The 15254-nt window shown below is 47.2% G+C and overlaps 1 non-coding gene across 1 annotated transcript; it reads right to left on the bottom strand.

Moving 5' to 3' along the window:
* Positions 1–6888: 6888 nt before the first annotated feature.
* LOC149365981 (signal recognition particle RNA) lies at positions 6889–7187 on the bottom strand. Its single transcript, XR_016287761.1, has one exon.
* Between the last annotated feature and the right edge of the window lie 8067 nt (positions 7188–15254).

The following is a 15254-nucleotide window of genomic DNA, read 5'->3' as shown; positions in this document are numbered from 1 at the left end:
GCTTTTCAAGTGGAATATTCGTTGCAAACGTATTTAGTATGCACATGCATTTGACCACGTGTGTGTGTGTGTGTGTGTGTGTGTGTGTGTGTGTGTGTGTGTGTGTGTGTGTGTGTGTGTGTGTGTGTGTGTGTGTGTGTGTGTGTGTGTGTGTGTGTGTGTGTGTGTGTGTGTGTGTGTGTGTGTGTGTGTGTGTGTTGTGTGTGTGTCGCCACGAGTAATCCGCATCTTGTTACACCCGAGAATATGTTGCAGTGTTGTTTTCCAATGTTTGATGTCTGTCAAACTTCGGATCACAAGGCAGTCGTGCTGTGTTCTTCAACTGTTTCTACGTTTGTTGTAGGTGCATATTATTGTTTACTTTAAAAATTGTGTTAGTTAAATTAACATACATGACATTGAAATGAAGTAAGTAAATGTATTATATTATACCCTACACTTGAAATAAGGAGAAATTTATGAGAAATTTTATTTCTGTAAAACAAACTTTGATGATTATATTTTTACCGCTAAGCTTAAACACGAAATGTCAGACTTTCTTAAAAATAAGGAAATATACAAAAGGTTTCCTGTTCTGCTGCATAAAGCACCTGGAATTTTCAGTAGTCTGACTAACAAAGACTTAGAGCTGCAAAAAATGTATGGTTCTTCATAGAAAAATGCCATTTCTTGGATATAATAAAACGCCTACATTTTTGTTCTCCAAATATTTTTAATTCGAAAATGCTAAAAAGTACAAACATAATTACTAACATGAATGTTCTGCTGAATGATATGCATTTAAAGAGTAAATACTGATATTTAATTCAACTTGATGTAGAAAGGTTTATAGCGCAAAGACACGGACAAGAGAGACGAAACCGTGTCTTTGTTTGCGCTATAAACCCTTCTACATCAAGATGAGCTACGAACTCGCCCAACTGGACGTTTTATTGAAATTTAAATCAATTCACACGAAAAATTGCAAAGTAGGAAATTTCATGCAAGAGGACGGGAAAACTTTGCAAATATGTCAATATCATGAAAGAACAAAATTAACTAGTATATATCATTACGGGAAGCCAATAGCCATAGTATGCATCAGGCGCACAAAATGTTTGGAATCAAAGTGACAAAGGTTACGCATAAAATGGTTACATTCGAATGTTTTTAGCCAATAAAGCATCCGCTTACAAAGGCTCGCGTATCACTGCTCGAAACAGCTCCTTAAAGGTGCACTAATGAGGAATCTGAACTCGTCTTTTTACCACGGAAACTTGATCTACACGTTCCGAGCATTCTTAGAAACTTCTAATTCGAAGGTAAAAAAATAACTACCCCGAGGTCGTTTGCAAGACGGTACGGAAAACGCACTGTACCGTGCTCGCTAAGTAAACTTGCACATTGCACTCTTCAGTCCCGCACCAAATTCTTCGCTTAGTAGCAAACCTACAACTTACTTCTGAAAAGAAAGTTGATTTCTTCAACTACATAAATAAATTTCAACAAGTCGGCAAGGTGAATGGTAGCTTTGAAATAGCGCCCGATATCTATGGGTCTCAGGTGACCAATGTGCAATGGACATACAGACATTTTGTATTTCCCCTCCATCGTAATACAGCCGCCATAGTCGCGATCGAGCCCATTACCTTGGGCTTGTAAACAAGCATGTCTTGTGAGAGTTGGTTTTGCTAGTCAGTCTAAAGGAATAATCATAAACAAGTTGTTTTAGACACGGAGGCAATTGCTTTTTGTTCTCCCCGCCAACTTTTACCCGGATGGGACGTGCTTCCCCCTGTCGGTAGCAGTGATCGTCGGTCGCCAGCGTCGATGACTGCGTCGTAAATCATTCTCGCATACGTTACCTCTATTTGAAGGAGTTGACTGTGAGCGAGATATGCGTTAATATACACCGATGTTTCCAAGCATGCGGTGCACTTTACGGAACAGCTAAAACGTTGGTGGCTCTATTGAAAAGGGGACTGCGTTCCTTTACCATATGAACACCGTTCGAGCATTCAATTCATTGCAAGGGGGAAGATGTGACCCGTGCCCGCGAGCTTTACATGTGTAAGTTCCTCTAGTGACCACGTGATGAGTAATGAAACAAACGTGAAAGTCGAGAGCTTTGTGCATTCCGCTGGGTTCGCAAGTCGGAAAAAAGTTACTTGTCTGGCAACACTGCCACAACAAAAACAAAGATGGCCTTCCTATCAGGGTCCGTGGCGGCAGTTTCGCTTGGTGATGTGCTTCGCGTTCTGGGTTGTGGTGTGGAATCCCTGTGCTTTGTCGAAGACGAGCGGATTGTAGCGGTTAGCCCCTTCTGCCTTATTGGACTGGAAAACCACGTTGATGACCATGTCAGAATCGTCTCCCCGTGCAGCTCTGTGCGTAGTTACGTCGGGATCGGAGCGTGAGCCGCATCTGATAGCTCTCAAGATGAACTGCCTCCGACGTTTTGGTAAGCCAGTGTGCATGCGCTATGGTCTTTCTGAACGGTACAGATCCCTGTATGCGGCACTTACTCACTGCTACAGGTAAGTCGCTTCGCTGTTTTCACCTAACTGCGCATAGACAAACTTTCACTTACGACTTTTCTCAGCCGCTTGACCAGTGAGATAGTTGCCTCGTTAAAGCACCTTGAAATGATGGCATGAGCAATGGCGAACTTGCTACGCTTGCTGTAGATCTGCATTTCCGAAAACCACGCATTGACACTAAGAAATGCGAAACCACGTTTTGGCGCCTTCTGTGGTGTTCAGCGGAACAAGCGGCCCTGGTAGAGCCTTTTTTTTTTTTGCTTGAAGAAAACTAGTCCCATGATGGGCAGAGCAAAATGAGGCAAGCAACTGTGTATCGAGGTGAACGTATGCTGAAGTCGTTTTGCACTCGTACAAATTTACGTACCCTGATCTGCCGCCGTAGAACTATTCGATGTGTGTGTTCAATGACTGACGGCTGCGTCTTGTGTGAGCCCAGTGAGCTCGAGAAAGACAGCATCGCAGCACGGTGCGTGGGAAGTTTGTAACTTCTTTTTGCAAGTCTCAAACAAGAGCAGATATTTAAAGGGAAGTACGGGGAGGGAGGGGGGGTTGCAGGTTGAGATAACAAGACAAAGATAAATCTTGGTGATATGACCTAGTGATAGACTAATACATGTGCCCCTCTAATGTTCTCATCGCCCACCCGTGCTCCGGTACGTCGATCCAGTTCTGCGTGATACGTAAAAACAGTTATAGATACGACCGAAAGCTCCAGGACAAGTTAAGTTGTCGTTGACGGCGCGCCTACAAAACGAAACCGCGATCGCAACACGATCGTGCGGCATTAAGTCAGTGATTGCAGGGTAAGTTGATGCACTGCCCGCTTCATTGTCTTCAAGTTTATTATAATTAATCTTGTCAGCCTTAAGTGTTGAGCACCTAAGGATGCAACTGTTACTTTCTTTTATTTTCAGAGATGTCGGCAAACTACACATAACCTGAGAGGAAATTCTAGGTGCACACCACTCCTTTGTTAACATCATAGTAATTTGTATCTCATGGCCCGGTTCTGTGGCCACTATCGCGTGATAATGATGGGGGACTATACCTCTAGCAGACGTGACCGTTGGTCGCTCTAGGACAATGGCACGTCGTTTAAGAACAAAGCATTCCGTCTTACGCTCGTATGTATGAAGTGCAGACTTCCAAGAGGCTCATGTTAACACGGCTATGCTTGGCCACCGACATCGGCTGCAACGTCCTGGGATACAGTTACCAGGACAGTAAACGCGCATGCGCAACACTAGCCGAACAGCGTTGATAAGCTGCGAGGTTATCTTTAGGGGGCAAAAAAGGGAATAAACGTATGTTTGTAGAAAATGGTTGTTGCAAGCATCTTGGATGGTGCCCTCGGTTCAGGGCCCCAGCGACGGTCGTCAGAGAGCGCGCCTGCGATTTCAGCCTCCTTTGAGCCTCGAGAGGGGTGCCGGTCAGCTCCGCCATCCAGAAAGTAAGGGTGGGTTTGGAGATACAATCTTATCCCTAGGGGGGTTCGGGCAGGCCTATGCGAGGTGATAGAGGGCAGGGATATCGCCGCAGGATGGGCAGCGATCTGGGAGTTGGATGTGATTCAAAATAGAGGAGGTGGTGGTTAGCGCTAAACATTGTGCAAAACGGTGAGTAGTGGATTTCGCGGCTGGCATGGCGAGGATACAAACGAGTGCAATCCGCTGTCTAACAACCTCTGCAAAGTGGAGAGAAGGTTCTTTAATCAAGTGTATGAGTGATTATATGACTATTTAGGTGGTACGGCTCTTAGGCCTAAAGAGCAAGGTGGATTGGAAGGGGGCGTTACAGACGGTGCAAAAAGCCCGACTCCTTGGTGAAAGTCAGGAGAGAGTCAAGCACCGCCAGTAAAGAGTTTGGTGATCCGCTTGGTGGCCGAATGCAGCTAGGCCTCGCACGTCGGCACCAGAGCACGGTCGAGATCGCGTACCCTTGTTACGGCGTGTGCCCGGCACTTCCAGATCAGATGGGGTGCGGAACACACAAGGCAGTGGCTTCCAGAACGTTGTGGTTGGTTCGCGAGTGCGTGCGTGCTAACATTTAAGCACGTGAAAGCAAGCCATCGGTTCGCGTCCGTAGCTTCTTGCTTCCACTAAACTGCGAACAACTTGAATAACAGATCCTTTACAACAACAACAAAACAACAACAACAACAACAATAATAATAATAATAATAATAATAATAATAATAATAATAATAATAATAATAATAATAATAATAATAATAATCCATCACGATGGAAGCCTTTCTTGGAACAAGGACAAAGAAGCAAAAAGAACGAGCCCCGGGAAGTGCTCTTTTGTTTTTTCGCTTCTTCTACAATATGTGACGTTCACCAACCATTTCTCATGTGTAGATTATTATCAAGCGTGATCTTCGGGGTGTGTTTTTGTATTATCATTCCCCCAATAGGGCAGTTGCTACTGGGATACCTCCTCATTCTCGAGCTCGTTTCTTATTGTGTGCAGGGTAACGAGCACATGGCTGAGCCACTGGGTGGCGCCAGGCTGGAGGCGTCGGTGGCGAACCACCGACCTAGGGGGCAGTCCTTTCCTCTCTGTTATCTTCTTTTTTTTTTGCATTGGCTCATTTCGTGACACTTTATTTAGATCTCTCACCTATATACTTTACCTATTCTTGCCTCCCTACATTGCTTTCCCTATCACTTCGGGGGCAGAGCGTGCTGCCCGCAACGGGCAGTAAAAGAACGCACGCGCCTTTCCTTTCCAATGCATTCACTGCACTCTCCCTTCAAAACCTGTCTACGGGATTTCCGTTGGGTGCGCTTGGATGAACGCACCTCTGCTCAGCCCATCGCTTTGGCGGCGCGAAATCTCCAATAGTAGCCTGAGACTATGTCCTACTGATGTTGTCGCCGTACAGCTTCATATACTTCGGTCTTGTGCAGGCAATTATGCAGCCAACGTAAACTTTCCATACTTTTCCGATCTGCGTCACGAGCGCTCCAGTGCACTGAGAACGCGAACATCGGCAGAAGAGGCCGTACTCGGCCTCGATCCAGTATGCGCCGTGCCCAACTTGAAAAGTGGCACGTAGCCAGTGCACTTTAGCACTTGAATTCCGGGCCAACTTATCATTATAGATATTTCATTTACAAATGACGACGGGACAAAAAGCGTCGCGAAAACACTTAATGCTTTCCAACACTCAATGATGATGATGATGTAGCCTTCCCTTTGTAACGGGCGGGCGCCTACCAAAGAACCGTGTACCAAAGGTACCCTGGCTGGACACGAGGCTATATAACGGGGCACGGGCGCGGGGTGGTGGCGCCATCTACCAGTAAATATTAGAACCTTTTGGGATTCATTACGCCGGATCACGCTAGCAAGCAGCACTAGGTTGCAGCTCATATGGTTGCTGATTTTTGTGCGTTTCGAGTTAATGGTTGCCATGAGTTGATGGTTGTGTAAGTTGCATTCATGCCGCTTGTTCGTAAATATGAATTATTGCTCTATGTTCCAAACCCAGTGCTATAGTTGCGCCTGCAAATTCGTGCAAACTGCGCGAACGCAGCGTGCGGTTCCGTATGGACGCTATACGTGTGCCGAACATGAGCGATCATGTCACGTTATGAAATCGTACCCCTTACAGCTAGCCTACAACGTGTTGGACCAACATTGAGTGCAACGTACCTGAGGAAACACTTGCGTTATGGTAGGACCTCACGACGCTAGCTTGTTTAACGTGCATGCACTCGTCCGTGGCCTGTAAGACGCATAGGGAACTCGCAAGCTCTCTTTGAACACTCTAAATGGTGGGTTCAGTATATGCTGCCATTAAAACGCCATATTCATTGAAGGTACTAACTGCAAAAAATATAAGCGCTATTATTCTAGCTGGTACATAGGTCTAAACTGCTGCGAATCTGTCTATTTGTACTCTCACAAATTCAGTACTTGCGCAGTGTTACGTTTTGATGTTTATTACACGGCTCCTTGGGACGTATCGCAGAATGACCATAAATGTCGTTGCGAACGCTTGCGTGTGCGCACTAAACATTCATGTCAATCTCTTCGAAGTATGCGTCGCAGACAGCACGGATCAATGATACGTGGGCGGCACATTCGAATGTGTTGCAGTAGTGAAAGTTGCTTACAGCTGTCGCACTAGTGGGGGCAGGTCGCCCTCCACCAACGAATTCCGGCTGCCGCAAGTAGCGGAGACATATAATTTAAAAAAAAAAAAAAACTTACGCGAAAAAGAGTTTAAGGAAAAGAAAAAAAAAGTGCCTAATGGGCACCCGCTTTGGGGCATGTCGTACGTGCTTACAGGCCATACAGGCCTTACTTTTTAAGGCCATACAAAGTAAAAATTGATTGCGAACGTAGCAAAAGGAAGGCACTAGGTCCGAATGTATCGGTTGGGCTACCCCATGCCGCCCATTCACAGGTGCTATCCCACTACTGCAGAGCGCGGGAGCTTTTGCCTGCTGCGTTTCCGCCCTGGGCCGGTTCGCTCCTCCTTAGGCGACCTGGCCACCACCGGGTTCCCCTGGGGTCACCATATCGACGCCCAGCTTAGCGCGGACACCCGATCAACATAGGTCAACATGGGGCAGAACTCCCAGCCTCAACCCGTCCTCTAGCACCGGCCTCCAAGTAGCTGGATTACAGGGGCACGCCACAACCCCCAGCGAGAGCGGAGTTCGAATTGCAGTGTTTTATATGCAATAAAGCCGTTGCATTGGAACCGCTTGTTTTCGGTTCTTTGTATGTAGCTCTATACTGTTCAGGACACGTTCAGGTCATCTATATACTGTTCTGGCAAGTATTTTTGCTTCTACAAACCTGCAACACGGCAACCCAAGCAATTAGGAATCTTGTTGCCCGGCACAGTTCCCACTACCACCGATAGGTGCCGTCACCAATTCAACAAATGACCTTGCAGATTTGTCACTAGAGGGCGTAACCACCACCACCTTTGCTAGCTGCTTTTATAAGTAGTTGACAGATGGCGCTTCGGGCGCCTTGCCCGCCTTTGTTTCAAAATGTATGGCGGCGTCTCATGTCGCTTGTATTGAGCTTTCGAGTGCCATCCGACAGCGCTGCAACAGCATGCTGTAGCACCATCACGTGGCTCTCAAGCTACGCGTCTTAGTACCGTCCGGCAGCAGCACTATAGTAGCGCCATCGTTGCTCACTACCATCCTGCCGTCGAGCCATTTGCCCAAAAAGAAGGCTGTTTCGAAGGCATCAAAATGCCTGCGAAGATACAAAGCACGCCGCTGGAAGAAGCGCGTCACTAGCGTGGGTAGCAACGTATTCTTGCTTCTAGGCCACAGCCAAACTTATCTATAGTTATTTATTATACATCGAATTACCGATATATCTAACTATTTTTCGATCCCCCTCGAGTTCGTTATTTCGGGTTCGATTGAATTGGCCTTCCGAAGAATCGAATGTGGGTGCAACGTAATGCCCAGGGGGAGACTGTGCGCTGAACGAAAAGCGGCTCAAGACACACCGATGAAATTCAGAAATCTAGCTTGTGATTTTGCTCAGTTCGTCAGTTCACCCCTTCAGCTGTCAGTAGCACGAGAGTTGAAGCCAAGCGAGAACTGGGAGCTGATTGGGAGCAGCTAGAAAATGCGTAGCGGCAGTTCTGCAGCCGGACGGCGCTAGAATGCGCAGCTTGAGCGCCGTGGAACGGTGCCGCATTACGCTATTGCTGCGCCGTCAGCCGTCATTCGAAGGTTTAATAAAAGCGCCGGCAGACACTCTAGACAGTGCCCTTTCCGGCCGTCAGGCGGCACTCGAAGCAACCCTAGACACTTCCCATGGCACGCCATCGGACGGCACTGCAAGACTTTATAAAAGCGCTGTCGGACGGCACTGCCTACTAGAAATAGAGCTCTGAAATGTCGCTGAATGACTGGAGCGATTGAGCGGGTTTAAAATATAGTTTTCAGTTCCTTGAACCATGCGGAGCGGCGTTGGCATACTGAACAATGACAGTTTGACAGTATGACACTTTAACAAGCCCACTTTAGCAGTATGACCGTTCTCAAAGTTTCACGATCGATGTGAGATGTCTGGGTGCCGTATATAGTGCTTTCCCAGATGCTGATTTTTCGATTTTTAAAATTTTTTGCTGCAGATATATAAAGGGGCGCTTAAAATCCCAAGAAGTCTGGAATTGGTCTCGAAGAACTCTCCAAACATACTCTCGAAGCTGCAGTTGCAAGAGCTAATCGCACACTTACAACTAGATTAAGGTAATTTCCAAAAATCTTGGTACATTTCTAGCCGCTTTTAGGGATGTGTGGAGGAGAATTCACAAATTATTGCTAAAACACGGTGGTACTAAATATGCTTATTCACCCGCACTGAGTCGGAAAGTGGCGGACGGCTTTCTTTGGTATCTTTGTTGGTTTTATGGCTCCCAACAGAACGAAAAGATGCAAAATAAAGCAGGTCGCGTTTATCGCCACATTCAAGCTGGGCAAATAAGGGGACGTCCTATGTAAAATTTACCTCTCTAGCTCTCTGAGTCTCGCGCGTGTATGTACAGCCTTTGTCAAAAGTTTGGAGCCCAGGGGGTTTTCTTTTGAGCCACACTGTGTCGTTCTTAAGGGATCTCTAGCGCTCCAAATTTCCTGGACATGAGAAGATTTCTGGTACTGCCTCCTGCAATAAGTAGGACTTCCATGAATGCTCCTGGAGTCCCAATATAAAGCTTAGAAGTGAACCCCCTGGGCTCTAAACTTTTGACAAAGACTGTACGTGTGTGTGTCTGGGGGGGGGGGGGGGGGGGGGTAGGTGTCGCCCTCGCCCTACCTTTAGTCCGCCACTGGGGCAAGGTTATTTCTTTAATGTGTAACCACTGCTTCCGAAAACGGAATCTCGGGATAAGTAAAGACAATTAGTGAATGTCATCGAACACATCAACTCCTCCCTGCCCCACACTCAACCCCGTTTTCTGAAACTTTTCCCTTCCCCGACCCAGCTAGCGTTGAATATTCCCGTTAGGGACTCGTAATCAGCCTTTGAGTTCTTTCTTTTCAATCTTGCGCGTGAAGTGAGGTACAGGCTGCGCGTACTGAGGGAAAGTAGGGTTACCGTATGCTGCTGGGACAAGCTATGCATTATCTACGGGAGCTATGCGTATGATGGGTGGCCGAAGGTGTACCATAAACTCTAGCTGTGAAATCTTGCTGCTGGGTAAGTTCGTTTTGACCAAATGTTTAGGGGAATCCCCCAAGGTGGAGTAGAGTTGTAATAATGGAGTAATTACTCATTGACGTCCACCCAAGCACAGCCATAGGGCTACAAAGGAAAGCTATACAGCTTTCTCAGAAACTTCGCAGTTAAAGAAAAATTCCGGGGTTCGGGGAAAAAGTCCGGGGTTCGAACCCAGGACCACCGCTTCACCGGAGCAGTCGCTCTACCAATTGAGCTAACCGGGACGGCAAGTTTATAGTAGGGCGAGAGCGAATTGATCAATAACTCGAAGTGGGAACAATGACGGTGGTCCCGGGTTCGAACCCCTGACCAGGACGAACTTTTCTTTAACTGCGAGGTTTCTGAGAAAGCTGTATAGCTTTCCTTTGTAGCCGTATGGCTGCGCTTGGGTGGACGTCAGTGAGTAATTAATCCCTTATTGTAAGTTCGTTTTGTATGCTCAAAAGCTATCAGCGCAACACGGACTGGAAGAAGATGGATGGATGGATGGATGGATGGATGGATAGGAGCGCCCCCTTTGAAACGGGGTGGTGGCAATTGCCACCATGCTCAGCTTTTCTTTATTTATTATTTTTTTTGTTTACTGTGTTGGCAATTCTCATTAAGATTCTCCATCAACTTTGCCTACGGTTTCCTACTATTCTAACCTTATGCCACATCTCTGCTTTTCAGCCACCAATCCTCCAATCGCTTTTTGCTGACTTCCACTGCAGATTTATTTACATGACCATTGTTATCTTTAAACCCTAGGGCCTCAGAAAGAGTGACTGTGCCTGCATCGACATCCGGATGGATACCATCACATTTGATTATGAGGTGTTCAATTGTTTCCACAGATCTACCACACACTGCACATGTGTCATCTTCTTCGTTAAATTTCTTTTTGTAGCTGCGCGTTCTAAGACACCCTGATCTGGCTTCAAAAAGTAGGGCACTGCCTCTTGAGTTATCATAGAAAAATTCTTTCCTTATCTGCCTTTTCCAGAATCGATATAGTTCTACACTATGTTTCTTTTCCATTGAATTCATCCAATTTTTAACTTCCGCGTTTTTAACCTGTCGTTTAATGCTCTTTCTTTCTCCGTCCTCATGACCGGCATACTTACTGGTTAGTTTTCTAGTTCTTTTCCGCCACTGTGAGTCAACGTTCTTTCTGTATAAATATTTAAATACCTTAGCTGCCCATCTGTTATCGTCCAATTTCCTCAGGCGTTCTTCATATAGTATTTTACTCTTAGCTTCCCGTGCCTCGAACGATGCCCAGCCCATATCCCCTTGTACTGCCTCGTTTGTGGTTTTGCCGTGGGCACCTAGTGCTAATCTTCCAACAGCTCTCTGATTTACGTCTAATCTCGACTGAACTTCTGCCCTTAAGCACAGAACCGCATTGCCGAAAGTAAGTCCCGGCACCATTATTCCTTTCCAAATACCTCTTAGTACTTCATATTTGTTGTACCCCCATAATGCCCTATGTTTCATTATGCCGGCGTCTCTTCGTCCTTTTGCCCTAAGAGCCTGTTCATGCTTTTCCGTGTATATCTGCCCTTCGTTTAGCCATATCCCGAGGTATTTGTATTCGGCCACTTTGGGTATTTCGTGGCCTTGTATTGTAAGCACCTGATCAGTTGTATCGTTAAAAATCATCACACCTGATTTAGTTACAACAGCTACTAGCGCCACACTGCGGGAATTAGCGGCGTTCCTGTGTCTCTTCAATTCCTGTCTGTTTAGCTACAGCGAGTAAAAGCCGTGAGTTCAACAAGCAACTCTGAATGTCCCTTCGCGTGTAGTTTTCAAGCACGGTGGGCAGCGCCACCTAACGGCTATGTCGTCGTCGCCCGGTCCACCTGCCGTAAGGCAAACGCGCGCCCAGCGCCGGCGACCTACATTCCCCGCGGCTGGACAATGGATGGCGCACGCCAGCCGCCGGGATGCGATGATCCTTTTGATAGCGCCTGAAACCTGGATGACTGGCCAAGCTTACATCCTGTCCCCTCTTGGACACCGTTGCGGCTTCGACGGGCGCCGAGCAACAACGTACGTTGGAATGTGTGCCGACGAAGCGTGGTTTTTCTATGGGTTGCCGACAGGGACACTGTGTGTGTCCACTTGTTTTCAGTTTTTAACTTTCGGCTCGGTTTCTGTTTTTGGTTGTTTACTTGTGCACGTACGAAGGGCGACGGCCCGATTTAGGGAGCTACGTGCCTCGGTGTTTGGCATACAGAGCGCGCATAGCGCGCACAGCCGTAGAGAGACATAAAAACGTATGCGTGGGGTTTCAAAATTGTTTTCATATCTTTCAACAGTCCTGGCGCACTCCGGTCGTGCCCCTCCACTGCTAACGCAGCTTTGGCTTGTCTTGCTCGCGTCAGTCACTCTAGTTGGTACTGCTGGTTGTGTGAGATCCGAGTTTGAGTTTTTTGATGCCGATGTGTGATCAATACGGACATCGTTATTTGAATTACGTGCCCGTCAACTGCAGAACGAATTTCAAAGAGCCTGTCTTGACTAATGAGATTGTAGCGGTAAAGCTCAGGATAAAGTTCACTTAACAAAACACGTTGTGTGGCTAGTTAGTGAAGCATGGTTTCTTGAACAACGTGTTTTGTTAAGTGAACTTTCTTTTACTGTGGGCCCTTTCTTTTATGTTTCACCCATCAAATCTGACACTTTGAAGATCGTGTGCGCAGTAGCGCTCACCAACTGCAAAGCGAGATTCATCGCCTTCTGCCTCAGGGAAGGGCTTGTGCATGCATAATTGAGTGCTTTTTTTTGGAAATGTTAGACTAACTTTAAGACATGCAAGACGTGTTAGCAAAGTTTTAAGAGAAGAACTATGGATGCAAGTGAAACTGCGGCAGGTCTGGTTAAGCTTGGCGTGCCTAAGTGAAGCTCACCGCCTGTCCTGTGTACTTCATTCTTTCTGTGTCCTCGTTTTTGTAGGGCTGAAGAAAACTTGTTCAAGAAACCACGCCCATGATAAACGTGACTTTAGCTTGCTCCTACAGAGTATTTTAATCTAAATAAGAAACAAAGGTCTCACGATATTGACTTTTCATGTCAACGGCATAACTTTACACGAGCGGCAATCAATGCCGTATGCTTGCGTAGCGTGACAGTTTATGCGTTCAGTCGAAAGTGTTTTCTTAACTGTAGGCTGTCGGCGCTAATACTGTGGACTCTCGGGGATCTTGAGGTGACCTATACACTTGTACGACCCGTACAGTCCGTACACCTATAAGACATTCCAACTCCATACGAGCCCATGCTAAACATCTACGTGCTTATTTTTTGTTTGCTTTCTGAGTGAATTAATCTTGAAACCTGATTCTTAACAACTTTTCCTTTTACCACGTAATCTTTGGCGGGGATGGCGTCCAGCCTGTCTCAAGGGTCGTCCCGGCTCGACGTGCTTGGCGTAGGGCGGAAAGCAAGCACAAACCAGCGCAACTAGTAGTAACTTGTAGTAGTAGTAACTGGCGAATTCCTGTAGTTTGTCCTTCGTTAATCCTGACGAACAGAAAGGATTATTGAAATATCACTCTAAAACAATGCAGGGAAAATACGGCGATCTCCAATCCCGCAGAAAAAAAAAAGAAAAGCCCTTAACGGGGACTTTTTCAGTCTAAGTAAAAAGAATATAAGTCTTTCTAAATACCCCGCTGTGTTTTGACACATCGTTAGGCCTTCGTGACTGGTGGCGACCGTGCAGCATGATTCTTGTGTAGTCAGGCGCTCTTTTCCGCCGTTCATTTTTTTTTACGTATTTAAGGGTTCTGCCGTGCGTGACAGCCAATCGGATTCAATTTAAGGCGCTGTCCACAAGTGGGTCAGCTGACATCTTGAGAAAACTCCTTCAGCTGACCACTCTTGCTGCACGCCTATCGCAACGACTGCATGCAGGGGTGAATAGATAGATAGATAGAGGTGGCCCCTTTGTAGTGGAGCGGTGGTGAGCGCCATCTTCCCTGTGTTGTGTTTCCCAATGCTTCCCTCATACAGGAGAATCCCAAGGCTTAAGTGCATCAGTGGCGCCATCTGTCGGCGCTTCAAGAAAACTCGCGGCGCCTGTTTTCAATGCATATAAGAACCGAAGGGGGAATACTACGTCATTTCCATTTCCATCTGCATGTCAGATTGAAAACAACAAACAAAAACTGTCCGCAGCCGGTGCGAGGGTGGAAAGGCGGAAAAGTCAGAAAGGAATTCCACCCGCACGGAGTGCTCTGGCCGAGGGTGAATCCAGGCCCGGCGCTTGCTTACACAGTAGCAGCACGCTCTATGCCGGCTCGGCTTTTGTGAAACTCCGGCCAAACAAACAAACAAGACGGAAAAGAAGCATGTACACAGTGTCGACGGCAATAAAGCCTCGAGGGGGTCCGCGAGAGGGGGTCCGCGGGGCAGACGCGCGGTCCCTAGGCGAGTCGCGCATAAAACGCTTCCGATGGTTGAAGGACTCTCACTGTAGAGCGTCGGCTGCATTGCAAATGCGCGCATGCAAATGAGTTTTGGTGATTGACTCGGTCGCCTCCGCTCCGAGGGTGCCGTCATTACGCCCAGCGCGCTCGGCACCGGGGCGCGTCACAATGCGAGTTTGCTCTGTGTAGCGACGGGGTATTCGTACTTCCGCTTGCCGAGCGATGGAGCCGTGGAGCTTCAGCTCCCTTTCCGCCCTCTGTCCTCTTCATCTCACTACCCTCTCTTTCCAACGTCGCGCACAGGCGCGAACAATTAAAAATGCACGATTGTCTGCCGGACGCTGCTGTGTTGGAGCGCGTCGGTAGTCCTCCCGGAGGGGTGGTGTTGGGGGCGGGGTTGGAACCGGGAAACTTGCGGCACTTTCGGTTTTGCGCTTTGCGTAACGTATGGATGGCCGGTTACCGAGCCAAGCTGTGTGGCATTATGCCACGCGTTGCTGCAACCTCGGGTTTCTGAACTTTGGGTGTATAGAACGCAGGGCGAATGCTTTTGTCCCCAATAATGCATTGAATAGGTGAGAGGAGGTAAGGAGGGGGGGGGGGGGGGTAGGGGGTCGGCAGGTTTGGATCAAGATCCTCACATCTGGCATTATTGAATGGCCAAAGTTGACGCGTCACCTGCTGTTCGAAAGTATCCGAAAGAGTCTATGTAAATGTGCTTTGAGGGTATGCAGTGAGAGGAAGGATGGCTTTTCTATAAACCGTTAACTGGCGGTGCTTTTTGGAAAAGGTTTTTTTTTGTGTGTGTGGTTGCGCTGAAAAGCAGACAGTGCTACCGCTGTGACTTATAAATAGACCCATGACAGGAATAATTTAGCAACGAAACTCCAGTTCTCTTTCTTGTACTGTGTACCTTTCCCCTTGGAAACATTGGTCTCTGTGACAAGCCTCGGAGCGTAGCATGAGGACGCGAATGAAATTGTAGTGAAAGGGAAGAATCTTAGTATTACACTAGCCGGAGCGAACAGCAACAGTGTTTGTCACTTTAAACGTTTTTACGCACTGTGAACCAATGCTTTTAGGCGCACTATGCTGTTCGGGC

Source organism: Amblyomma mixtum, chromosome 1 (assembly GCF_055824585.1).
Source record: "Amblyomma mixtum isolate Tamu chromosome 1, ASM5582458v1, whole genome shotgun sequence".
NCBI classification, from domain to species: domain Eukaryota; kingdom Metazoa; phylum Arthropoda; class Arachnida; order Ixodida; family Ixodidae; genus Amblyomma; species Amblyomma mixtum.
The sequence above is the reverse complement of the archived record's forward strand: the minus strand, read 5'-3'. Positions and strand labels throughout refer to the sequence as shown.